The sequence below is a fragment of the Tachysurus fulvidraco genome, chromosome 3 (assembly GCF_022655615.1).
Source record: "Tachysurus fulvidraco isolate hzauxx_2018 chromosome 3, HZAU_PFXX_2.0, whole genome shotgun sequence".
NCBI classification, from domain to species: domain Eukaryota; kingdom Metazoa; phylum Chordata; class Actinopteri; order Siluriformes; family Bagridae; genus Tachysurus; species Tachysurus fulvidraco.
Window position 1 is genome coordinate 1104036 of NC_062520.1, and position 14321 is coordinate 1118356.

Consider the following 14321-nt stretch of genomic DNA (forward strand, 5'->3'; position numbering starts at 1 on the left):
ACAGGATATTAGTTAGAGGAATCAGAGTAAAGGTGACTGAATACAAATGCATTGCCACTTTTTTCAGATATTCATTTGCAAACAAATTCGACGGCAGTTATGATCGTCCTTCCACTTAACAATTATGTGCCACTTTGTGTGGGTCAATCATATAAAATTCCAATGAAATAAATTTTTGTTGAAAAAATTCAGTGGGTATGATACTTGCAAGGCATGTGTGTGACTGGCTTTTTATAAGCCCTCGATGTCTGATAACTCTGGATTGCTCAGAAGCTGGTAAGACCGTGAGGATTGATCACTCTGGTTGATAATGTGGCTATAACCAGTGACCAGCTTGCTCAACACGGCAAACAACACTACAACGAGGAGTAAGAGAGAATGAATCCACAGACAGACAGCCCAAAAAATCACATCTAATCAACATACAAAAGAGAAGATCAATTATTGATCTACATTTGGAAGGGAATGGTAGACATAACATAGTATTGACATTAGTTAAAGTGTGTGGACATTTGTTTTTGTTTATACCTTTATGCCTTTAAGATGAGCTGATCTGGCACTTGAAGTAATTTATACTGACGTACGTGTCCCTTAGTGACACATGTTTTCAGATTGTGTAGGAAACCCTTCCAAAATCCCACTAAGGAATGTGTCATAGTTTGTACAGGTTAGTTTTGAAAACACAAGATCACCTATCAGAGTTGGTCTTACCTTGAACGCAGGTGTCCTTCGAAGTCCCTTTGTCTTTAACAAAGGATCCTTTTCAAGTTCCCCCACCTAATCTCTTGATTGAATCATAAATGAAGGAGTCAGACCTTTTTGTCTTTTCAGGGTCCTCACAATGGGAGGCCTTGTTTTTATTAAAAGTAAAGTAATACAGATAAATGTGTGTAATATATGTAAAATAAAAAGAAAATTACAAATAAAATCTTCTTCAAATAATCAAACAGTATTAGAATAAGTAAAAGTAATTAAAATGCAAAGATTACACTTGTGTAATCTCTCCAAGTGTAAGCTTGCGTTTGTTCTCTGATACACACAGAGTATAACATGCACTGAGCTTGTCAACACTAGAATGCACACTCAGATGACATTTCATGGGACTTAAATACACTTTATAACATTGCTTTTGCAAGTTGGCCCCCTTGGGCTTTTTCGACATCCAACATCAAATTTCATCCTCCAAACATTTCTCGCCTGTGACCCTCAGAGTGCTACTTATGTTTGTTCTTCATCTTTAAAGGTTAATAATTCTATATATGGTTATATGGTTGCAGTTAACTCCAGTTAACTCCCTGCAACTGCAAAGCTGTGGTTACATACGACTGAAACCTTCTCTCGCCTTCGAATCTTCGACAGCGAGAGCTGAAACACTTCATTTGCAGATTTCACCTATGAATGCTACTGTATAATTCGGCATAAGCAAATCTAGATAGGAGTAAATGTCACAGTGGACTTTTAAGATTTCTCTGTGAAAACAATCATCTAAGTTTACAGTCAAAATAAGCAATATTAATCCGTATCAATTCTATTACAGGATAATACATGAACATAAAGAAAAAGGAAAGGAAAGCAATTCAGAGTTCTCCTGAACTTCTGAAAATAAAACTTTGCGCATTGTAATCTTCCTTTCTTTTGGAATCTCTTTCAGCTGTCTAGGTACAGCATCTGATCCCTCGTTGTCTTCTTTTAGTCCTTCATATTTAAGTCAACTCTGTAACCAAGCTCATCAACCTTTTGTATTTTACATTGATTTTTCCTTTCCTCTATTTTGCCTTATGTCTCTCCTTTCTTTTCTTATTTTTCCTTCTCTTGTACTATCATTCCTGTAAGTCCTAACAAAGTGAGTGGTAAGGATGGTAGTGAGAAGAAGAAGAACGCATGTTGACCATGAAAATAAAGCATGAAATTGTCGATAAATATGAGCGTGGTCCGCCCGCGTGAGTGATCTAGCACGCATGTATGATCGCAGTACAATCCACAATATGTACCATCATAAAGCAGAAGGATGCTATCAAGACGTAAATCCTTCCAAGGGCATGACGATTATATCGAAGTTACGTTCAAATATAAATGATGAGATGGAGAGGCTTCTGTTGTTGTGGATAAAGGAGAAGCAGATGTCACGAGATACCATTACCGAGACGATCAATCGTGTGAGAAGGCCAGTTTAATCTATGATGATTTGAAGCATAATTTGTGTATGTCTCTATAGCAATTAAAAAACATGTTTTATCCATTGTTATTAGCAACCAATAAGGGAGAGTTTTAGAGGGCCAGAACGGATTAATTTTTCCGTTTGGACGACATAATGATTTGAGATACAAGCACCTCAAGTCATGAGCTCGTCCTGGAACGGATTATGCTTGTATCTCAAGGTATTAGTGCAGTTGTATTTATTTTGGCTCCTTATTTTGAATCCTGCAAATCTATTCAGTTACCTGATAGGGTCTTACACCATGCACTCTCTGGCCAATCTGTTGGAATGACTGATTTTGTGAGTTTAATGAAGTCTTCCAGAGGACACAGCTGGGCACAAACCAGGTAAAGTTAAAGAGTATGGCTCAGTTGAAGTGCTATCATTACGATAAAACATTGCCACAGAGTATGATCTGAGGGAAAAGACCAGACAGCATAAATGTATCAGTAAAACTTATGACACTTACTGCAGTGCTTCAACTGCACTAATTAGCAAGTGTAGAAAACAACTAAAAGTGTGTAAACTTATATGGACTTGCACAGATAATGTGAAAGCTGATATACATTCACTGACAACTTTAACAAACTTACATGTGCACCTATTCTTCCATGAAATGATCAAATCTGCTAATTGTATAGCATTAGAGCAATGCAAACAGTAATGCACTTAACATGGAGGTTGAGTTAATGTTCACATTAAACAGTAGAATGCAAAAAATGTGATCTCGTTGACTTTGGTTGTTGGTGCTGATTTCTCTAAAGTTTTCACTGCAATACCATGAAGATAATATTTAAATACTATGAAGAACAAAAACAACTAATGAGCCTTTGTGAGACAAAACAGCCTATGGCAAGGCCATAGTCATTAAGATCATGGTTTTGTGAACATTACCTAAAGCTCTCACCTATTTAGGTATTTTTTTACTCATTGCACAGATGCTACGTGTGTGTGTGTGTGTGTGTGTGTGTGTGTGTGTGTGTGTGTGTGTGTGTGTGTGTTTTAAAGTTTGCATTACCCATTCTGATCCAGATGCAGTTCAAATATGTGGCAGGAAGCATATGGTGGCTGTAATCCATTATACACATTAAGTGCCTCCTGAAGCGCTACAATGGTTGTGTCATGCTGAAGAAGACAAACACACAACAATAATTATTGTTTGTGTATTTTGTGTTATGCAGGATTATGAAATAGTTAGCAATCCTAAAATGTTCTCAGCAAGCATATGGTTGTTTTGCAAATATTTACAAACTGTATCTTTGTACCAAGTAGGTATATGTTGTACCTTATTACAGTACATTGTCTAATAACTACATGAAAAAGGTACAATGATGGTATTAACAAGGTGCTTTCTTGCTATGACACAATGAAACTGTATTAACAAGTCTTACATTTATTAAGTACTACAAAGAGAGTGAATAAATGGAAAAAAATTAAAAAGAAAACATGAACTGACTCACCGCAGAATACATGATCATCTTCAGCTGCTGATTTAAATTTAAACACGTAGCAGCATATAGGTTCTTAATAACCTGACCCAGCAAGACACCTAAGAGAAAAATACTAGAAGAATGCTGACTGTCCAAACTGTCTTTAATTAGATAGACCTAAAACATTTACATTTATGGCATTTAGCAGACACCCTTATCCAGAGTGAGGGTTAAGGGCCTTACTCAGGGGCCCAGTAGTGGCAGCTTGGTGGACCTGGGTTTCGAACCCATGACCTTCCAATCAGTAGCCCAACACCTTAACCACTGAGCTACCACATCTACTAGAAGGATTTATTTTGTCATTCATCTTGTATATTATATTTTTCATTTGTACAGTTCAAACTGCAGGAACCACAGTGTCACTGATGCATAACACCATTCTCACATAGCATTTTGCTTAGCATCAGTGATCATCAGTGGATCAGTGTTCATCTTCTTGACCTAGCAAAAGAATGAGTCTCTATTGGGTTTCTCAGACACCAAAAATGCATCTTTGGTAATCCAATACAGAAGTCCACAATATTTAAGATTTCCTGGCTTATAGTCACTTATTTTTTTTTCATTTTTTTAATGAAGAGAAGCCCATGTTTAATAGATTACAATTACAAAACATGATGAGGACAAAACTGTGGTGGGCCAAGATTAAATTACATGGAGATTAAATACACTGTATTTTAAGATGAACATTTTTACATTTCTGTTTCTTATTATCAGAATTTATGGAATCACATTACAGAGTCATGAGTAAAGCTCATAAATTTGTGAATAATGAAAATGTCCTGATCTGACCTCCTTGTAGTCTGGATTTCTCCTTTCTTTTATGGACACCAAACAAGGTCTGGTAACTAAAGTTTTTCAGCAGCTCCAGTGTCTTCATCACATCTTGAGTCACCCAGGCTGGAGGGCGCAGGCCATGCTTCATCTGTGGGCAGGAAAGTGAGAGTTACAATGCATGCGAGAGAGGGGGGGGGGGGGGGGCACACAGAGAAAGGGGACGGACGGACAGACAGACAGACAGACAGACAGACAGACAGACAGAGAGTGAGAGAGATAGAGAGAGAGAGAGAGAGACAGAGAGAGAGAAAGAGAGAGAGGGACAGACAGAGAGGGGGGGGCAGACAGACAGACAGACAGAGAGTGTGAGAGAGAGAGAGAGAGAGAGAGAGAGAGAGAGAGACAGACAGACAGAGAGAGACAGAGAGAGAGAGGGACAGACAGAGAGAGAGACAGAGAGAGAGAGAGAGAGAGAGAGAGAGAGAGAGAGAGAGAGAGAGAGAGAGAGAGAGAGCGAATAGGCAACTAATTCACGGTCAGATACAGAAATATTTGGATATTGAAAAAATATTGTTACTAAATTTGATTGAATTTAATTATGAATATGACAGCACTTTTGGCCATATATACTTTACACGGCCTTCATGGAAGGCCAGTTTGGTCGTTCTCTCTCATCAGTAAGGTCACAGCTCACACACCCTCCACACAAATGATGCTTTTTATTTTTTCACTACTCTGCGTCACCTCTAAAGTCCGCTTAGAGACTGCTGTGTGGGAAAATTCCTAGATTAAGATATTCTGAAATACTCAAACCAGCCCATCTAGTTCAAACTCCAATGCCATGATCACAGCCACACTTTCACACATTCTGCCTTCTGATATCTATCTTGGTATCTGTGGTTTTTTTTGTTTTGTTTGTTTGCGTTCTCGTGCTGCCCAATGATTGGCTGAATACTGTGTGGGTTTAACTGTACAATCTTCTTAATACATTGAAAAAAAAGTCCACTCCAAAAATATTGGAAACACAAAAGCTATTTTCTTTTTGCTGTAAATAAATCCATTTGAGTGTGAGATCAAAACATTATATGAATATAAGGCAACAAATAAAAGAATAAGAACAAGAGGTGCTAGATCAGAATTCCATCTTTTAGTTCCTGATACATACAGGACATGGCACTTTTGGAGGTGTGGCAGACCACCCAAAGGTGTAGGAACCACTGGTCCTAATGTAAAATATCTATAGCTGTTTTTATGACTTCTATGATTTTAGATTTTCAAACATTACACTTCAAACAAAAAATTTAATGTTATAGAAAATTATTGTACATCAAAAAAGAAAATATATTACTGTTTATGGCTTAGAACTTTTTACTATTTATTTTTTTTACAGTTAAACATTTATTTCCCTTATTTTTAATGCATAAGGATTTCTTTGTGACAAAAACACACATTTGCTTAAGTTCTTTAACATGTTTTTTTTCTTTCTTGTAAAGCATTACAGAATATACATTTATGGCATTTGGCAGACTTCCTTATCCAGAGCAACTTACAATTATCTCATTTTTACAACTAAGCAACTGAGGGATAAGGGCCTTGATCTGGGGCCCTGGTGTAGTAGCTTGGTGGCCCTGGGATTCAAATTCACAACCTTCTGATCAGTAGTCCAACACCTTAACCACGTCCCCCTTATAACTAGATATTACTATTATTATCAGCACAAATAAACTACTCATAGAACCTTACCTCACAGAAAAGTGTGTCATAGATACTCCATATCATCTCAATGGACGTTGTGTTCAGTCCAGTTTTATTCTGTACCATCTTCAGGAAATCCTACTCAGTAAAAAGCACAGCATTCAATACATTAATACATTGCAACACTGCTATAATGCAACCAGCACTTCCACATGCTTAACATCTTAAGAATTCTTAACTGGAATATCTGGAATATCATCATATATTTCCAACCTAATTGAGATAAGAACGATAATCCTAGATTTTTATTTAATTACGTAGCTAAATTAACTAGCAATATCACCACCACAGAAAAATGCACACTATCAATAGGCAACAGGAATGACAAATTATTTCAATGGTAAAATTGCAAACATCAGGCAATAAATTCAGACTAAAAAAACTGACAATTTGATTGCTGAACGTTTAGATAAAAATATTTATATATCAAAACAGTGTACAGAATGTTTCACTCCCCTTCAAAAGAGCGATTTAAGTTTAATAATTTCCCCTTCAAAATCACTTGCATACTGAGTCCCTTAGTTTGTTCACTAGATAATACTAGTAGCAACCAAACCCCTTTTAAAAATAACCAATTCTTTCCTTACCACTGACTATATACCTAAATATTCATTCATTCATTCATTCCCTACCACTTATCTGAACTTCTCGGGTCACGAGGAGCCTGTGCCTATCTCAGGCGTCATCGGGCATCGAGGCAGGATACACCCTGGACGGAGTGCCAACCCATCACAGGGCACACACACACACACACGACACACTCCACACACACTACGGACAATTTTCCAGAGATGCCAATCAACCTACCATGCATGTCTTTGGAGCAGGGGGAGGAAAACCGGAGTACCCGGAGAAGACTTGGAGGAGGAAAACTATGTTGCAATGAAAAGCAAAAGGGGAAAAGGGCGGGATGCTCATGCAAAAACTATTGCACTTAAGTATACTGTACAGGTATATTGTATATTGCGTATATTGTATATTGAGTACATTGTACAGGTTTAAAAAGTAAATTGTAGATAAGTTTAGAGACAATTCTAGGTTTTCTTCTAATGTATGTTGGTTCGATTAAAACTGTACATTAAATTCAGCACAAAGTTCTCTGTTGTAAAAATAAGTTTCATACTGTTCTAGGTTATAATTTAAATTAAACTAAATTTGACAACAATGCAGGCATTAAGGGAGAATTATTTTAAATAAGTAATCTGGAGAGAGATTCAAACTCACTTTGAAGTCTTGGTCATATTTAGGGTAATTTTGTTCTTTTTGTTTCATTCATGAGCACTTGGTAGGCATGAGCAGCTTTTAATAGGAATGACAGCAGCTGGTAAACAACAAAAAAAAATTATGTCACAATTATTAGTGATCAATCAATGTTCATGGTATTATATATAAATTTTATTGTATTTTATTTTTTTGCAGTAAGGCAAATGTGGAGGGTGCATAATCTTACCGTATCCTCATCTTGGGGAACTGTGTGTATTGGTATAGGCTGCCAGGCAAACCTGGATGAAACATCTGGAGCCATTAGGTGGGTAAAGACCGGCAGATTTGAGGCGGCACCTCATCAGAGTGCGATCGTGATCTGTGCTTCGTACAACAATCTATGCCACAGGAAGAAATCGGAATCAGCAGCTAATATAAAAAGGCTGACATTAAATAAAGGTCACACAGGCTTAACAATTTACAATGTCGAGGTATATCTGAAAACAAGGCAGTTTTCAGGTAATACTGTATAACCCCATAGAAAGCATTGGTTGTATTTCAGTCAATTTAAACTGACTCAATTTATACTGTTGTCTAAGAAAAACATGAGAGCAAGACTAAAGTTTGCAAAAGAACACAGAGAGAAATGCCAAGACTTCTGGAATAAATTGCTTTGGACAGATGAGTCCAATATTGAATTATTTGAAGACCATAACAGACGGCATACACCAAACAGTACACAGTATTTCAGCAAAGATCCTCATACCAACTGTGAAACATGGAGATGGAAGTGTTATGGGGATGATTTGGGGATGCTTCACAGCAGGACCTGGCATATTATCACATAATGCACTTTGAATTCTACGTTGTATTAGAAGGTGCTTGAGGAACATGTGAAACCATCTGTCAAAAAACTGAAGCTGAAGTTGAACTGGACCTTGCAACATGACAAAAACATACCATTAAATACAACAATTATTCGTTGAAAAGTAAAAAGTAAAAAACAGAGAATTCTGGAACTTTAAATTTAATGGGGTGTCTTAATTTTTTCACATGACTATATATATATATGTTTGGATATCCCAATAGGTGCACAAACAAGCTCTAATTAGTCCAGAATTCAGATATGAACAAATCATTCCTTTCCCACTGCTGTCTCCCAGTCAAACATTGCATTGATGAGTCTCACACAGAACCTAATGTTTTTTTTTTAAATTTATTTATTTATTTTTATGATTCACCATAAATACTTTGATCAAAAGGTGCAGCCTATTTGTTGGTACCTGAACAGCATTAAAGACTATAGCAGGGGGCAGAGCTTTCACTTCGTCTTCCAATTAGTCTTCAACTAACCTACATAACCTAACTAAGTACTTTATGCTGTTGGCTTTATTATTTCATCTTGTGCCATTATTAGTGACATTTTCTATAAGCTGTCCCGTTTTGTTTGAGCCTTCCAAATTGTTTGTGGTTTGGTGAAATTTGGATAACACAATTTCACACACTTTATAAATATTGGTCTAAAAAACTGTGTTTGTTTGTTTGTTTGTTTTTAACTATTCTCTGAATATATTACCCCTAGTATGCTGGGTACAAACAGAAATACAGTGATCCCTCGTTTATCGCGGTTAATGGGGACTGGAACCCCTCGTGATAGGTGAAAATCCGTGAAGTAGGATTGGCCCTAAGTTTGACCTTTTCACTGATGGTCATCATCTTCCTCTTCCTCTTGGGCTCACTAGAGGAATCTTTCGCAGGGGCACGGCACTTAGGAGGCATTGTAAGGGCTTAACGAAAAGGTAATTTCGAACACAATACGCGAGACACAGTTGACAGCGTAAACGAGAGTGGCGAGATACAACAAGGGAAGAAGCTGGGAGAGGATGCGATGATGCGCAGCCAATCAGCTCAGATCTCACGCAGTATGTACAAAGCCTCTGAGAGAGTTTCTCTCTTTGTCTGGCATCCTGGGAAACCATTTTTATTTGTATTTTTCGATTAATATTTTTGAAAAATCAGCGATGCACTGAGGCCGCGAAACTTGAACCGCGAAGTGGCGAGGGATTACTGTACTCTGGAGTGTCAATTGTGACATGACAAATAAATTTAATGCTGCACCTCAGAAACAGGCAAGGATGAAAACAAACATATAGTGCATTATATTAATTACCACAGACCTCAGAACGCGTATAGTTTTCGCTCAGGAAACCTGTGTAGCGTTTTCTCAGAAACTGGCCTAGTTCAAATTGCTGCCGCATACCTTCCTATACATTCACACAAGACAAAAAGGATATCAGCTAACCACGTAAACAACCTAGCGAATACAACTACTTTATTATAGGCTTTAATTGCAAACGTATTCATAACCACTTTTTTCACATTTTGTCATTTACATCCACAGACAAAATTTTATTGGAATTTTCGTGACAGACCAACACAAAGTGGCTCACAATTGTGAAGTGAAGGAAATTTATAAATGGTGCAATTACAGCTACAAGTCTTTTGGGCTATGTCTCTACCACATATTGAAAGGTACATTTTTGCCAATTCTTCTTTTAAAAAATAACTCAAGCTCAGTTCGATTGGATGGCGAGTATCTGTGAACAGCGATTTTCAGTCTCGCCACAGATTCTCAGTTGGATTTAGGTCTGGACTTTGACTGGGCCGTTCTAACACATGGATATGCTTGGATCTAAACCAATAGCTCTGGCTGTATGTTTAGGGTCATTGTCCTGTTGGAAGGTGAAGCTCAGCCCCAGTCTCAAGTCTTTTGCAGACTCTAACAGGTTTTCATCTACGATTGCCCTGTATTTGGCTCCATCCATCTTCCCATCAACTCTGACCAGCTTCCCTGCTGAATAAAAGCATCCCCACAACATGATGCTGTGACCATGTTTGACGGTCGGGATCAGGGTGCGTTCATCACCCAGGTGATGTGCAGTGTTATGTTTCCCCACACACAGCGTTTCACATTTAGGCCGAAAGGTTCATCTATGGTCTCATCTGACCAGAGAACTTTCTACCACATTTGCGGTCTCCCCCACATTACTTGTCGCAAACTGCAAAAGGGACTTCTTGTGGATTTCTCCCAGCAATGGCTTTCTTCTCGACACTTTTCCATAAAGAGCAGATTTGTGGAGTGCACGACTAATAGTTGTCCTGTGGACAGATTCTCCCACCTGAGCTGTGGATCTCTGCAGCTCCTCCAGAGTTACTACAGAGTTACCCAGCCTGTCAGTTTGGATGGACGTCCATGTCTTACTAGGTTTGCAGTTGTGCCATACTCCATTTTCCATTTTCGGAAGATTAATTGTACATCATGCTCCATGAGATGTTCAAGGCTTGGGATATTGTTTATAACCTAACTCTGCTTTAAAATTTACCACAACTTTATCCCAGACCTGTCTGGTGTGTTCCTTGGTCTTCATGATGCTGTCTGTTCACTAATGTTCTCTAACAAACCTCTGAGGGCTTCACAGAACAGCTGTATTTATACTGAGATTAAATTACACACAGGTGGTGTTTATTTAGTGATTAGACTCTGAAGGCATTTGGTTTCACTGGATTTTAGTTTGGAAGGGGGCTGAATACAAATGCATGGCAGACTTTTCAAATAATCATTTGTAAAACATTTTGGACACCATTTATCATTTACCTTCCTCTTCACAATTATGTGCAACTTTGTGTTGGTCTATTAAATAAAATCCCAATAAAATACATTTTTTCATGTTTAAACGTCACAAATGTGGAAAGGTTGAGTGGGTATGAATACTTTTGCAACTCACTGTAAGTCTTAACAATGTACAAAATACTACTGTACAGTTGTACTGTGTGTGTGTGTGTGTGTGTGTGTGTGTGTGTGTGTGTGTGTGTGTGTGTGTGTGTGTCTGTAAAAGTTACCTGAGAAAGCTGTCCAAAACCCTGTGGCCATGCGCTCTCCTGGTATGGGTCTGTTGGATAGGTATTGACAGGAGAACGGTCTCCATGGCGGTATAACTAAAGGGACAAGGACAAAAGTTGTTAAAAAAGATTCAAGATTTTAGAATTTAGATTTTAAAAGATTAAAAGATTTTATGATTCCCTTTTATAATCTATTACTCTATTAATCTGTTAATCTTTTTGATCTCCTCTTATTTAAAAACATGATCTGGTTGGTCTTGTTGTGGTTTGTTGATTGACTTGGCCAAACCTTTCCATTTTGTTGCTTTTTTGTATTGGCAGTGTGTTTTGGACCATTGTCTTACTGCATAATGAAATTGAATGCATTTCTCTGAAGATTAATAGTAGATTAATGGTCACACTTTTGGGAAATTTAGCATTGCAGTGCTATGAGCATGTTTTTGGGAAGTGGAAGAAAACCTGAGAACCCAGAGCAACCCTGAATACAAAAAGAAAAAGCAGTAAACCCAGTAAGCTCAAAATCAAACCATACATGTATACAATTAGTCTCTGGGAGGTCTTCTACAATATTATACCAGATGCATCTGTGAACTATGTAACATTTCATAATTAGAGCAACCTTAATATCTGGTAATCCTATCTAGAATATAGCAATATAAAGAAAGTTTTAGGTGAATTTGACCCCAAAACTGACAGTAAAATAGACAAAAATGAAGTAGCCACACTAAGGGATGTACTTTACTATATTATGCTCATTGCATCTATGGAATGTATGTCATAATCAGAGCCACATGAAAAACATGTGTTAAAAAAAATTGTATTACTGTTTACATCCTCTTATTAGCACAATAGTCAATTACAGACTGCACACGGTTTGGCCGTATTGTATCGTCTGTCTGCACTGCCTCTTGTCTTGCACTGTTTGCACTAAGATGCACTTTATGTGGCTAGGACAACTTTCTTTTCAGTCCTTAGCCCTGTGTTGTTTCATGCAGCTCCATGGACCTGGAGAAACATTGCTTCATATGTATGGTTGAAATGACACTAAATGCTTCACCTAACTGTAATATAGTCAGAAATTAGATTAAAATTTAGTGTGGTCACAATGTGCTAATTACATCCTTTACTATAATTTGCTGATTGCATCTACTGTTGACAAAATGATCCAAATCAAGTGTGATTGTTTTATTTATTTCCTATTTCACACAGTAGAAATAAATAAATAAATAAATAAATAAATAAATAAATAAATAGTTTGCACATTTTCTGTTTTAGATTAAGTGTCAACGTAAGTAAGAAATGTAATAAATAATTCCCACATTATGTATTAAAACACTTTATAATTTGACGTAATGCAACATCAGGGGGAAAAAATCAGCTACATTTGCTTATTCATTTTATTAAAAATGCATTAGGAATATTTTTGTGAATTTATGGCCCTTTTGGTGTTCCATATCCGCTTCCCCGTTTGATTTATTTATTTTATTTATTTTCTCTCTCTCTTTAGGTAGAGAAACTTCAGTCTTATTATTATAATGATCTCCGACACTATGTTTATAACCACAGGAAACGTAACTGAAAGCTACGGTTTGTTCAGCAATAGAATTTATCTTGATGATTTAAAGGGACAGATTTAAGTGTCTTATCTTTGCATTGGTGGCTACACGTTATAGAACAATACTTGGGTAGCGGCGGGGTGGAGGGTGGGGGGGGGGATTCCTAGCCCTTTTTTTAGGGTGGCTCCACCCCCCTGTGTCTGATCTCAGCCACCCTAAAACTATAAGTAAAATTTTTACTTTCAAAAATAAAAATTACGTTAAAATGCAGGACGTGTCGATGGGAAATAAAATTATTTATCAGTTTGATACAAGAGCGTTTTTTTACTTTGCTATTACGCGCGTGCGCTGTAGTCTTTCAGTAGTGCGTCATCAGCTGTCTGTTTTATATGAACGGAAAAGCACAGGCACGCGCATCGTGCACGCGCCGTCAGAGCTGGAGGCGTTTATCTATAACGTTAATGTCACTATTCTTATTACCAGAGTTGTAGCACAAACAAAATATTAATGCAAACAATCCATCCAATACTAAATAAAAATAACATTTATTGATTTGGTCTTTGTCTTGTGAATATTAGTTTATTAATGACGTCATTCATCGGACACACTGTTTGTAGAGAATGCACACACACATGAACTGATCTGATTGGCATCATTACATCATGCATAAAATTTTGGTGTCCACTTTTTTATTTTTTAAATAATACCATAACTTTTGGCTTACTATGTAGTCAAATAATATATAATATAAATCTCTTCTTGTTTTAAATTCTCACTGAGTTATAAAACCCCTAAAGATGAAACCCTAGAACTGCCCCTAGACATTTATTTATGGTGAACAACACAAATCAGAACAATAACATACTCACCACTGTGACCAATCTAATCTTACATTCTACTGTCGAATATCCGAAGGCAAAAAACAACAAGATGCTAAAAATACACAATCCCATGTTTGCAGTTACAGACAGTTACAGACATTAAGTTTAGAATGCCTCCAGAAAGTATACAGAAACTGTGACACGAAATAAGTAACGGGCTACGACGCTCTCTTTCGGGGTTGCCAGGTAATGTGCAACAACGCAAGAACAGGACCAACAGTTTCAGTAGTCAAGTAAACGACACCATAAACTGCACCACTTTCCATCCCTGTTTTTTAACCTTCTAGAAAAAAAATGAATTCTATTTTTAAATATAATGTCAGGGGTGTTTGGAATGAAAACAGCACAGAATTGTTAAGAAAGAGTTTACCCAAATCTGTTACCCAGGGTGCCACTAAGGGGTGGGGGTGGGGCTTAGGACGATTCTAAGGGCCCACGCACTTTTGGGGCCCCCAGAGATAATTTTAATTGGTGTTAACAGTACTAGTTATAATGTAAAAGAAATTATAAATGTATCTACCAAGGAGTTACAAATAAAATTAAGGCTTAATTTAAGCCCCACTCA

At 37.3% G+C, this 14321-nt stretch overlaps 1 pseudogene; it reads right to left on the minus strand.

The window, feature by feature from the left end:
* Positions 1-231: 231 nt before the first annotated feature.
* LOC113651649 lies at positions 232-14015 on the minus strand (annotated as a pseudogene).
* Between the last annotated feature and the right edge of the window lie 306 nt (positions 14016-14321).